At 46.7% G+C, this 14,196-nt stretch overlaps 1 protein-coding gene across 1 annotated transcript in view; it reads left to right on the forward strand.

Annotated features, from left to right (window-relative positions):
* LOC124788289 overlaps positions 1-14,196 on the forward strand; it is a 110,669-nt gene that overhangs the window by 19,032 nt on the left and 77,441 nt on the right. The window lies entirely within an intron of this gene.

Genomic DNA, 14,196 nt, shown 5'->3' on the forward strand with positions numbered 1-14,196 from the left:
AAGAACTCAAAACTTTGGATCGTCTCTCTTATTCTGAGGCCAGAAGAAGTATGACCGCCTCCATCCCGTGACATTGACCACTTCGTTTGCCTCAGACGTGTCCACTCCTTCCACGGTATCCTCACCCCTATCCTGTCCCCCCTCCACCTCCTCCCCCCATCCGGGGTCTATGCCTCCGCCTCCCAAATCCCTCCCTTCCAAATCCTCCTCCCCCGCGGCCCCCGCCCCCTCTGCCCCAGGGGCCACCCTTCCTCCGCCTGAGAAGCGATCCTCTTCTCAGGCGTCCATCGGGGAAACGTTCCGGACCCCAGCTTCCGAGGTCTGGCGTTCCAAAACGGACCCCGCGCGTGAGGACCTTCTTCGGGTCCAGCCCACCATCCCTGTGCCTCCTCGGACTTCTAAGAAGGCCTCCAAGAAGTAGTCTCTATCCCCCTCTCCACCCCGGTGCGTTTCGTCTGACGCTCCATCTGCGAGTCGCTGCTCCCAGCCGTCCTCAGTTTTGCCGGGACGTTCTGCTGCCAGGCGCTCAGCTGGCCTCTCGTCAGCAAATGATGCTGTCCCTCCTACACAACCAGGGACAGCGGCTGCAGCTGGCGATGACTCGATGGAACAGGATCCGCCTCCCGCCGGTTGTAGCGTTGTTCCATCGAAACCTGGCCCTCTGCGGCCGTCGAGGTGACCAGCTCTTCCCCCGTCTCGTTCCCCCTCTTTTTTGACTAGCGATGGCCTTGTTACATTGGAACATAAGAGGTATTCGATCTAATTGGGAGGAATTACAACTGCTCCTTCACCTGCACTGTCCGCTCGTCCTTGGTCTCCAGGAAACCAAGTTGTGCCCAACTGACCGTATTGCCTTTACCCACTATACCTCGGAGCGGTATGACCTCACCCCTGTGGACAGTATCCCAGCTCATGGTGGGGTCATGTTGCTCGTTCGGGACGATGTCTATTACCATCCCATCCCATTGACCACCCCACTCCAAGCAATAGCTGTCTGTATTACTCTTTCTGCTTTTACTTTTTCAGTTTGTACCATCTACACTCCATCGTCATCCGCAGTTAGTCGGGCTGACATGATGCACCTGATTGTTCAGCTTCCCCCGCCGTTTTTATTGTTTGGCGACTTCAATGCCCATCATCCCCTTTGGGGCTCTCCTGCATCCTGTCAAAGAGGCTCACTCTTGGTGGATGTCTTCAACCGTCTCAATCTTGTCTGCCTCAATACTGGCGCCCCGACTTTCCTCTCGGACTCTACTCATACCTACTCCCACTTGGACCTCTCGATCTGTTCTACCACTCTTGCCCGTCGGTTCGAGTGGTATGTCCTTTCTGACACCTATTCGAGCGACCACTTCCCCTGTGTCGTTCGTCTCCTGCACCACACCCCATCCCCACGTCCTTCGAGCTGGAACATATCGAAAGCTGACTGGGGACTTTACTCCTCCCTGGCGACCTTTCCGGACCACGATTTTCTCAGTTGTGACAGTCAGGTCGAATACCTCACGGCTGTTATCATCAATGCTGCCGAACGTTCCATTCCTCGTACTACCTCTTCTTCACGTCGCGTTTCCATCCCCTGGTGGAACGAGGCTTGTAGAGACGCTATCCGTCCTCGACGACGTGCTTTACGCACCTTTCGCCGCCATCCTACGTTGGCGAATTGTATTGGATACAAAAGACTCTGAGCGCAATGCCGTAGAGTCATCAAAGACAGCAAAAAAGCTTGTTGGGCCTCTCTCACCAGCTCTTTTAACAGTTTTACTCCCTCTTCTGTCGTTTGGGGTGGCCTGCGCCGGCTGTCGGGCATTAAGGCCCACTCCTTGGTACCTGGCCTGACCTCAGGTAATGAGGTCCTCGTTGATCCTGTGGCTGTCTCCAACGCCTTTGGCTGGTTTTTTGCGGAGGTTTCAAGCTCCGCCCATTAACACCCTGCCGTCCTTCCCAGGAAAGAGGCAGAAGAGGCTTGGCGACCTTCCTTCCACTCGCTGAATCTGGAAACTTATAATGCCCCCTTTACTATGCGGGAACTCGAACGTGCGCTTGCACTGTCCCGGTCCTCTGCTCCGGGGCCAGATGCCATTCACGTTCAGATGCTGGTACACCTTTCTCCAGCGGGCAAAAGCTTCCTTCTTCGTACCTACAATCGTGTCTGGACCGAAGGTCAGGTCCCCATGCGTTGGCGTGACGCCATCGTTGTTCCTATACCCAAACCCGGGAAAGATAGACACCTTCCTTCTAGTTACCACCCCATTTCTCTTACAAGCTGTGTCTGTAAGGTGATGGAGCGCATGGTTCATGCTCGGTTATTCTGGATTCTTGAATCTCGACGGCTACTTACCAATGTCCAATGCGGCTTTCGTCGCCGCCGCTCCACTGTTGACCACCTTGTGACCTTGTTGACATTCATCATGAACAACTTTTTGCGAAGGCGCCGAACGGTAGCCGTGTCCTTCGATTTGGAGAAGGCTTATGATACCTGTTGGAGAGGAGGTATCCTCCGCACTATGCACAGGTGGGGCCTACGCGGTCGCCTGCCCCTTTTTATTGATTCCTTTTTAACGGATCGAAAGTTTAGGGTACGTGTGGGTTCCGTATTGTCCGACGTCTTCCTCCAGGAGAACGGAGTGCCTCAGGGCTCCGTCTTGAGCGTAGCCCTTTTTGCCATCGCGATCAATCCAATTGTGGATTGCATTCCACCTAATGTCTCAGGCTCTCTCTTTGTCGATGACTTCGCGATCAGCTGCAGTGCCCAGAGAACATGCCTCCTGGAGCGCTGCCTTCAGCGTTGTCTAGACAGCCTATACTCATGGAGCGTGGCAAATGGCTTTCGGTTCTCTGAAGAGAAGACGGTTTGTATCAACTTTTGGCGATATAAAGCGTTCCTTCCGCCATCCTTACATCTCGGTCCCGTTGTTCTCCCATTCGTGGAAACAACTAAGTTTCTAGGGTTCACATTGGACAGGAAACTTTGTTGGTCTCCACATGTCTCTTATTTGGTGGCCCGTTGTACACGTTCCCTTAATGTCCTCAGAGTTCTTAGTGGTTCATCTTGGGGAGTGGATCGCACTGTCCTGCTTCGCTCGTATCGGTCCATAGTCCGATCGAAGCTGGATTATGGGAGCTTCGTCTACTCATCTGCTCGGCCATCCCTCTTACGCCGTCTCAACTCCATCCACCATCGGGGGTTACGTCTTGCGACCGGAGCCTTCTACACTAGTCCTGTCGAGAGTCTTTATGCTGAAGCTGCCGAATTACCATTGACCTACCTGCGCGACGTACTGCTGTGTCGGTATGCCTGCCGGCTGTTGTCTATGCTCGACCACCCCTCTTATCAGTCCTTCTTCGCCGATTCTGTCGACCGTCAGTACGGGTTGTATGTGTCTGCCCTGCTGCCCCCCGGAGTCCGCTTCCGTCGCCTGCTTCGACAATTGGATTTTGCCCTCCCTACCACCTTCAGAGAGGGTGAGAGCCCGACACCACCTTGGCTCCAGGCTCCGGTTCATATTTATCTCGACCTCAGCTCACTCCCGAAGGAGGGTACTCCGGCTGCAGTGTATTGCTCACGGTTTGTCGAACTTCGTGCTCGACTTGCCAGTCACACCTTTATTTACACCGATGGCTCCAAAACTGACGATGGTGTCGGCTGTGCCTTTGTCGTCGGGGCCGCCACCTTTAAATACCGGCTCCTCGACCAATGTTCCAGCTTTACGGCCGAGCTTTTTGCAGTCCATCAGGCCGTTCAGTATGCCCGCCGCCACCGCCATTCATCGTATGTACTCTGCTCTGACTCACTCAGTGCTCTTCAGAGCCTTGGAGCTCCCTATCCGGTCCATCCCTTGGTTCAACGGATCCAGCAGTCCCTCCATTCTTTCGCTGATAATGGTTCTCCTGTCAGCTTTCTGTGGGTTCCCGGACATGTAGGAGTGCCTGGGAATGAGGCTGCAGATGCTGCAGCCAAGGCTGCAGTCCTCCTGCCTCGGCCAGCCTCCCATTGTGTCCCGTCATCTGACGTTCGTGGGATTGTTTGTAAGAGGCTTGTGTCGTTGTGGTGGGATGCTTGGTCATCCCTCCAAGGAAACAAGCTCCGGGCAGTAAAACCGCTCCCAACTGCTTGGACAACCTCCTCCCGACCATCTCAGCGAGAAGAGGTCATTCTGACCAGGTTGCGGATTGGGCATTGCCGGTTTAGCCACCGCTACCTGCTCTCTGGTGACCCAGCCCTGCAGTGCCCTTGTGGTCAGGCATTAACAGTGCGCCATGTTTTATTGTCGTGTTCCCGCTTTAGTCAATCTCATGTTGTCCTGTCCCTGCCATCTACTTTACCGGATATTTTAGCTGATGACGCTCGAGCAGTTGCTCGTGTTCTGCGCTTTATAACTTTGACTGGCTTGTCCAAAGACATCTAACTTTTTTACTTATTTTATCTGCATCTTTGTGAGGACTTTCTGGTGTGTCCCTCTCCCCTTGAGTTTTACTAGATTCCATGTGCTCTAACAACTGTGACTGGGCGCTAATGACCTCAGTAGTTGAGCGCCCTTAGACCCCCCCCCAAAAAAAAAAAAAAAAAAAAAAAAAAAAATCCAATTCGAAGCCTCAACTTGTCATTGGCTCCTCCCTTTCTTTCGAAACCTGACACACCTAATCATTTCAGTATACACTCTGCTTGGAGTAAAGGATTTTGGTTACTCTTTAACAGTCCTGAGGCTTGGATACATCAAAATCCTCTGCTGTAACCTTTCTTTCCGATAGACCAGTCTCACAGCACAGTAAGAGTCCATCTGTAGGGGCTAGAAGGAAAGAGGAGCAGCTTGTGACAGGTTGAAGAATCGAGTTTGTAAGACACACTCAGATGGCACATTGGTAATTCATTATCAACAAAAGGCACTACTTGGCATAGAGTAGAATACTTCGTTCACAACTAAACAGGACTCTTCAGAAGAAAGATTACATTCCAGTCACGAAAGATTATCAAATTAATTTAGGGAAGTGGTGTTCAGTATGGATAGTAAAAATCTACTGTTGCCTCAACTGTGTTTTCTGAGTGCCATAAAAAACATTTGAGAGCCTACAGAGTTATGTAGTCCCTTTTTCCATCCCTGAGTAAAATATGAAAGAGTGGAGCTAATAGTGATAAAATGTACCTTTCAATATTTACAGCTATACTCTGCAAAGCACTGTGAAGTGCACTGCAATGCGCACTTCTCATTGTACCAGTTATTAGTGCTTCTTCCCATTCAATTCACATACACAGCATGAGAGGAATATTTGCTTAAACGCCTCTGTGCGCACTTAACTTAAAAAATATATTTAAATATAATAAAAAGTAAAGAATGTCAGTGAAAATAGGATACCAAATCATCACAACTGGGAATTGATTAGCAATGTATTTAAGGAACCATTTTAGATTCATCCATTAGTGTGCTTGGAGAAACCTCTTCTGATGCCATGAATATTTGATGACATCTGCAAACTTTCATATAGAGTTCACTCCAATTACGTGTTGGTAAAGTGGCTAAATAGAATTTTCTGCATATGAGCCATCACCCATCATAGCCAAAATTTAGTATGTACAATTTTGTACTGGTCAAAACATTATTTCATACTCATAGAACAGGATGAAAGCTCAAGAAATAAAACAAAATTATGGAAATTTTGGGGTGTATAAATCAACATTGCCTTATGCTATGGATGCTCATAAACCTATGATTTCCAGGAGTTTTTTTGTCTGTGTTTGATTCCTGATTTTAACAATGAAAGTATCAGAATTTAATCAATTTTTGTTACTTCCAGTGTAATTGTTGTCCAATTTTTGATTATTATTACAGTTTATAAAAACATGTGTTGCACTAAAACATGCAGCAGAGGTATAATGGAGTTTACCCACTATAATTTTTGGAGATAGCCTTTCTACGGGTACTGACTATAGCCTAAATGCATATTTACACTCTTGTGAATTTGCAGTAACTCTTATCACAGAGGGGAAAAAGTCATAGTGGGGAAAACAAGGAGAAATTATGATGATACTAAAAAAATCAATTTTGGTATCAGTTATCTGACAAATGCCAAGACTGCCTGTCAACCTGCCAGCACGTATACATCAATACTGGGAATATTGTGGTTCTCTGGGAGATGAGTGGAATCATTTTAAAAACAAATTTAAATCTATATGGTCAAAACATAGTACTACCATAAACAATAAATATTGAATATACCTCTCTCCCTCCTCCCTTCTTCCTCCTGCCTCTCAAGTGTGCCCCCACAGATATCTGAACACAGCTTATCAGCTTATGGGCCAACTGCCCCCCCCCCCCCCCCCCCCTCCTTTTCTCTCCCCCGTTTCCCTGTGTGGTCCCCCCCCCCCCCCCCCTAAACCTGGTCCCACTTGCCAGCTGTATGAGATCACACTGTGTATCCAGGGACAGTGCCAATTCTGGGTTGGTACCTACTATAAGGCCAAGACTAACAACATGTCCCATACTTGTCAAGCTAAACTTGTTAATATGTGAATGACTGTGACAGCCATGTCTGCAGCAGTGCTATGTTGGCCACAGAGGGTGCCTCAGACGTGTGTGTGTGTGTGTGTGGGGGGGGGGGGGGGGGGGGACCGGCGGGCCGTCAGTCGGTTGAACAACAAGAATCATTTGCCATGGTGTTGCACCACCAGTCACAGGCGCTGGACAATCAAACCCACGTACTTCCATAATTGACTTCTATTTTGTCTAGTCGGCAAGCTCCTTAGTCTGTGTCACCTGCTGTTTTAGTCTCCGTGATCCCCATGTTTTATCCACATCCCTTTTCTACATATGATGAGTCTGTTGAGAAATGCAACATATACAAGAAACGGCAGTGACAACATTGTCTACTGACATTATTTTGTGTTGTGACTTGTTCCTCTTGTGGTTATTGCCCAGAATGTATCAAGTCCTACATCAACATGCTCATTTGCAGGATCAGTCTTCCTTAACGTTTGACCTAATGTGTGAACTTCTTTTAGAATACTACTGTGAGTGCACCCATGTCGTTGCATCGTGGGTTGAGTTTTACTGCTGTAGGAAGCAACCACATCAACCCTATGGAGCATGGGAGACTGAAATCCATGGAGTAAGTCATCGTCGTCATTTTGTGGTTGATGTGCATAAAGAGCCGTATGCTGGTGGTCAGATGGTGAGAGGTGCTATCATTCGTTTAGCTCCATATAGTGAGGTGCAAGAGCATACCGTTCAGCTTGAAAATCTATCCTTCTCCACAGTTTTAGCTATTGCACAGTCATTTGAGGTGTCGCAAGCTGTGGGTAACAAATTTGAGTCATGGTGTGAGGTACCAGCAATCCAATCCTCTCCTCCACACCAAGCTTCAGATAGTTTGCAGGGGAGGACATGGTCACGGTGATCTGCACATGATCCTGAGTCGAGGCGGCCAGCCACGTTCCCAGCAGCAGCCGCACCAACAAAGTAAACAGCAATGAATGCGTTCCTTGCACCCATCCTGTCCCTATAACCCCCCACCCCCTCCACTGAGGCTGGCCCCTCTTTAGTAGGTTTGTGCTTGGCTACTATGGGGCCCCCGCCTTTGTGGCATCTTTTCCCTTCTGTGCTCCATGTCTATCTTCTTGCTGTTCTTTTTCCCGTCCCTTGGGGAACATGTCTGGGATGTTGTTGGAAATGTGTTCTGCATATTCAGTCACTGATATCAAAACAGTCTCTCTGCTATCTTTCGTTCCCTGTTTCTCTTTTTCATTCCCCACCTCTTCTCCTTCCTCCGCTTTGGTGTTTGAGGTTCCTGTTTTTCTTCTTCCTCCCCGTGTACTCCTGAAGGCCAGCCCACACATCTGACATGTAACAGGTGACTGGGTAATGTATAATTCCTTGGCTGACCCTTTCAATCAACTTATTGTCATCTGCCGTAACACGTGAGCAGCCATGTTCCTTTCAGACCCCCATCACACCTATTTCCATTTCAAGCTCTCCTTCTGCACTGCCCAATTTGCCCATCATCTCGAGTGGTCCGTTCCGTCTGATGTGTTCTTGAGCAAACATTTCCCCTGTGCCACCTGATTGCTGACTCATACCCCACCTACATGCACACCCAAATGGCAGCTTTGTAAGGCCAACTGGAGGCTTTACTCTTCCCTGGCAACCTTCAACGAAAATTTCCCCAATTGCGATGACCAGGTGGGAATATCTTATAGATGTTACTGTTACCATCACAGAATGTTCCATTCCTCTCACTTCTTCTGTACTGCGCCATGCCCCAGGCCCTTGGTGTAGTGAGGTATGCTGTGACGCCATTCGCATGCGGAGACGTGCTAAGTTTTTAACCATCATTCTACAATGGCAAACTGCATTCCTTACAAGTGGTTATGTGCACAGTGCCGTTGCATTCTTTGGGGTAGCAAAAGAGCTAGGTGGATTTCCTTTACTAGTTCTTTCAATAGTTCCATTCCTTCTTCCATTGTGTGGGCCAACCTCCGACAGCTCTCTGGGACCAAGGTCCATTCCCCAGTGTCCAGCCTGACCATAGCAGATGATGTCATAGTGGACCCTACTTATATATCCAACAACTTGAGCCACAATTTTTTGAGATTTCAAGCTCCTCCCAGTGTCACCCTGCTTTACTACATTGGAAACGAGTGAAGAAGGCTGAGGCAATACCCTTCTCTTATCTGAATCGTGAGTGCTACAGTGCCGCCTTTACTATGAGGGAGCTAGATCATGCTCTCACTTCATCCCAGCTTTCCACACCAGGGCCAGATGATGTTCACTTTCAGATGTTGCAGCACCTTTCTCTTGTTGGCAAGCACTTTTTCCTTCATATGTACAACCACATCTGGATAGAGGGCACGTTTCCCAGACGCTGGCATGAAGCCACTGTCATACCCATACCTAAGCCCAGTAAGGACAAACATCTTCATTCTAACTACCACATCATTTCTCTCATCAGCTTTGTTTGCAAGGTGATGGAACATATGATTCATGCCTGGCCCGTGTGGTGGCTTGAGTCTCGCAGTTTACTAACCACTGCACAGTGTGGATTTCGAGCACGCCATTCTGCAGTTGACCATCTCGTCACTTTGCCCACCCATCTCGTGAATGGTTTTCTGAGGAAATCCCAGACTATATCATCCATACTCTCTGAATGTGGGGCTTCCATGGCCACAAGCTGCGTTTCCTTGAGAAATTTTTAAAAGACAGAGTTTTAAAGGTACACATAGGTTCACTTGTCGTACACCTTTATCCAGGAAAACAGTGTGCCTCAGGGCTCTGTTCTGAGTGTCATCCTCTTTGCTATCACCATTAATCCTATCATGGCCTGTCTCCTGCTGGGCATATCCAGCTCCCTTTTTGTTGATGATTTTGCCATCTATTGCAGTTGTCTATGTACCTGTCTCATTGAGCGGCTTCTTCAGCGATGTCTCGATCGTCTTTACTCATGGAGCATTGACTGTGGCATTCATTTTTCCCCTGAGAAAACAACCTGTATGAATTTCTGGGGGCAGTATTGGTATTTTCCACCATCTTTATGTGTTGGGCATGTTGCACTTCCGTTCATTGAAACTATGAAATTCCTGGGACTCGTGCTTGACAGGAAACATTCGTGGCCCCCTCATGTTTCGTACCGGGTGGCTGCAGTATGCGATTCGTCTGTCGTACATGTCCTCAGTGGTTCTTCCTGGGGAGCAGATTGAACCACCCTCCTCCATTTATACTGGTCCATTGTCCATTCAAAACTGTCTGCATGTCTGTCCCTCTTACGTCGTCTCGATACTATCCACCATCATGTCATCTGTTTGGCCACTGGCACCATTTACACTAGCCTGGTTGCGAGTCTGTATGCAGAAACTGCCGAACTACTGCTGTCCTAGCACTGTGACTTTCTCCTCAGCAGATATGCACGCCATTTTGTCAGCCAAGTGTGGCAAACAATCCTGTGCCTCCTCCTTCAAAGACTCCTTTGATCGCCAGTATGGGGCGCATCCCTCTTCTCTGTTGCCTCCTCGATTTCGCTTTCGGCTCTTGCTCCGGCAGCTTAACTTCTCGTTACGTGCCACTTTGCCGATAGGTGTGAACCCTTCACCACCTTGGCTTCATGTGTTGGCCCATGCTCACTTTGGCCTCCATTTGCTCCCTGAGACACTACTCCAACCGCATTCTGTCACCTTCAGTTTCACAACCTTCACACAGAACTTCCCGATAGTACCTTTGTGTACACTGATGGTACTTGGTCTGACCACGGTGTCGAGTGTGCCTTCACCATTGGCACTGACGTATTTCGGAATCCGCTTCCAGAACACTGCTCTGTATTCACAGCAGAGGTGGTGCAAAGTTCAAAAGTCATACGAAAAAGTATGTTGGCAACTCTTTGTCCAATGTTGCCATAGATTGGATTCGCTTCGCTTATGGTTTCATGCCATTTGGCAAGAAGAGCCCAACATATCTACTCCACAGGGACCAACCGAGGATATTGCTATTACACTTGCACCTTCCACCTGGACGTCAACCCATGCAGCTGCCGTGCCTCTTTGGCCGGGGGTGGATGTCTGGGCATGTGGTTTTGGACATTGCCCTAAATGGATTCCAGCTGTTGGTTCCAAATGCCAGGGGTGGTGTGTCTGTAACATCTGCATAGAGAACAGTCTCTGCTCAAGGCATCGTTATCAGTTCGCCTTCACGTGGATGGTCAGGCAACCTCTGATGATGTCACACCATTGCCTCTGAACCTGTCCACATCGGGAGTTACATCACCTGCTGCTGCTGGTTCTGCACTCCCATGCAGGCATGGGTATCTGTCCATGGTGGCCGAATCTGCAGTTCTTCTCCTGCTTCCGACACAATAGTCAGGGATTCTGTCATCCATTCTGGAGCAACCACTAATAGCAGTATCATCAGCACTGCGAGTGCCATAACCAGTGTCGATGCCCAAGGTCGTCAGGGAAACAGCATTGCCGGTGTTGTTATATGGTTTGACATGGGAGGTAGGCATAGAATCGGGGTTGCCACAATTTCTGGAAATAAGGGAAATATCAGGGAATTTCAAACATTCAGGGAAATCGGGAAAATATCAGAGAAATTTGAAAAAAAAAAAAAAAGGAGAAATTGTTTGTTTACTGAGATGTCATGCATTGTTGCTGGCTGGGCACAGCTGAGTACATGTGCTGCTTCCTAGCCCCTCATTCTTACTGCTTCTCCCCTTCCCATCATTCCCCTCAGCTTGCAGTCAGTGCAGCCACAGTCTTGCCATTAGGCTAGCAGCTGCCGACGAGAGACAGGGAAGTGTGAGGAATAGCTTCTTTGGATCTGATTCTCAGCACGCGCGCATCAAACCTGTGGTTGAAAATTTAGTTGTGAGAGTGTGATAGTCTTTTTTTACGTGCCTGTCTGTGACTCAGCGATCATCTGTATAGTTCGCCTTCACGTGGATGGTCAGGCAACCTCTGATGATGTCACACCATTGCCTCTGAACCTGTCCACATCGGGAGTTACATCACCTGCTGCTGCTGGTTCTGCACTCCCATGCAGGCATGGGTATCTGTCCATGGTGGCCGAATCTGCAGTTCTTCTCCTGCTTCCGACACAATAGTCAGGGATTCTGTCATCCATTCTGGAGCAACCACTAATAGCAGTATCATCAGCACTGCGAGTGCCATAACCAGTGTCGATGCCCAAGGTCGTCAGGGAAACAGCATTGCCGGTGTTGTTATATGGTTTGACATGGGAGGTAGGCATAGAATCGGGGTTGCCACAATTTCTGGAAATAAGGGAAATATCAGGGAATTTCAAACATTCAGGGAAATCGGGAAAATATCAGAGAAATTTGAAAAAAAAAAAAAGGAGAAATTGTTTGTTTACTGAGATGTCATGCATTGTTGCTGGCTGGGCACAGCTGAGTACATGTGCTGCTTCCTAGCCCCTCATTCTTACTGCTTCTCCCCTTCCCATCATTCCCCTCAGCTTGCAGTCAGTGCAGCCACAGTCGTGCCATTAGGCTAGCAGCTGCCGACGAGAGGCAGGGAAGTGTGAGGAATAGCTTCTTTGGATCTGATTCTCAGCACGCGCGCATCAAACCTGTGGTTGAAAATTTAGTTGTGAGAGTGTGATAGTCTTTTTTACGTGCCTGTCTGTGACTCAGCGATCATCTGTATAGTGAGTTGCTACCTATCCCCATTAGTATTGATTGTCAGAGTATTTGCGCAAATTATCTGTTGCATGGATTGATCACCACGGTCTCATTTCATCAACATGGTGTCTGTGACATGAGTGGACTACCATGACGGGCCAAAACCACACGCCATTTCTGCAGGCCTGCCCATCTGAAGCCCATCGTTTCCCACTAATGTGCAAGCCCTGCCCATCGCATCTAGTCTTGCTGGCCCATAGGCCGGGTATATTTGTGTGAGGCATAATGCAGTGGATTTTCATGGTTTATCCAAGGACCCAGGACTGTGGTGCTCCCAGGCAGACCAGAGGCCACGGACTATGGATTTCAGGAATTGCAACTGTCTCACAGCAAGTACACTGTACAGTGTGGTGTTTTATAGATATTTTATTTATCTAGTACATTTTGGCACTTTGAAAGTAATTTATGTACTAGAAAATATAAATGATAAGAAGAAGAAGAAAATTGTGGCAGTCGCTGGAGTTTTGTTTTCTATGTACTCATATACTCCTTGAAAGAAAATGCACACAATACCTGTAAAATACTAGACATAACATAGTGGATAATGACCAACAATAATGAAGATAGAACTAACATGTTATTGGTGGTCACCTATAGTGCTGGTTTGCACAACTCTTCCCTACCTTATTCACTTCTTTCAAGAGGTCTACTCTTTTCTGAGGTTATTTCTGAAATCGGTGAAGGTATTTTAAATGTGTCTTGCAGCTTATAACATTTCTCTAACTACTCGTAATAATGGGGTTGTTTTACTCATTGTATCTGGCAATCTGTCGCAATAGAATTCCTTGATTCTCAGTCACTGTGAAAATTCCAACTTCAGAAAAGTTAAAATTAAAAATGAATCTCTTATTGTGTTTCAGCTAGAAATTTATTACAATTTCAAACTAAATAAAGGCATCTTGACAAATGTGAAATAAGTTGTAATATACTTACAATAATGAAATAAATATGCACAACCAGCTACATGCTCTCTGTCCAAAATCCCACAAAGTGCTGACCGACCCTGCCAATATGGCTACCCCTAGATATATGTTCTAAACAATCCCGAACAATCCTCGGCATTGTTTAGAATCATTTTTCTATTACTTAACAATTAAAACTCTCATCCTAAAGCAAATGTCACATTTTGAAGATTATCTAGATTTTTGTATATTAAACATGAGTGAATTCTAGTCGATAAACTATACAAGTACATATTTTTCATACACCTCTGTTAGAAATTACTGTTCATGGCTAAAATTTACGTGTTTGGATTAATTTTAATAGGACTGTTACATTTCAAACTCCAAGGAAATGTGTATTTTTGTCATCAAATGTGTTTCATTTTATTGAAATAAAATAACTACAGTGGTATTAATGAAACACTTATATCATTTGGCTTGCTTTGTCCATCAGAAAACAGTTAATTACAAAAGATGTTGATGTTAGTACTTAACGTTTTTTCTTACATACAAAAGTCCTTTCCTCTCTCTCTCTCTCTCTCTCTCTCTCTCTCTCTCTCTCTCTCTCTTTTTTTTTTTTTTTTTTTTTTTTTTTTTTTTTTTTTTTTTTTTTTTTTTTTTTTTTTTTTTTTTTTTAAAAAAACCCCTGAGATCTCAAAATTTGTCAGGGAGAAATGGTAAAACTTGTCTGGAAATCAGGGAATTTCACTTGGGGAAACTTATGACAGCCCTGAAACTATATATCAATCACCATCAGAGCTCGCCATGGCCTCCAGTCTGTTTAAGGCTAGTCGAGCTACACTTGGCCTTAGTTCTCTCTGTGTATTGCTGCAGCTCTTTGTGTAGGTAATTGGTTCCTGCTGAATGTTATTTAAATACTGTGTTCAAGCTGTTAATGCTTCCTTGGATTAAAGTTGTGTTTGATCTATTAGTCATGTTGTACTTATATCTAATTATGACACTTTGTTGCCTTAAATTGATGCCATGATATATCCAGTATCCTTGTAAAAGTGTGAACAGAGAAAAATCAAGTATTGAGAAGACATTATGATTTGCATTATCAGTTCCTAGAATCATTGAA

The sequence above is a fragment of the Schistocerca piceifrons genome, chromosome 3 (assembly GCF_021461385.2).
Source record: "Schistocerca piceifrons isolate TAMUIC-IGC-003096 chromosome 3, iqSchPice1.1, whole genome shotgun sequence".
In the NCBI taxonomy this organism is placed as follows: Eukaryota; Metazoa; Arthropoda; class Insecta; order Orthoptera; family Acrididae; genus Schistocerca; species Schistocerca piceifrons.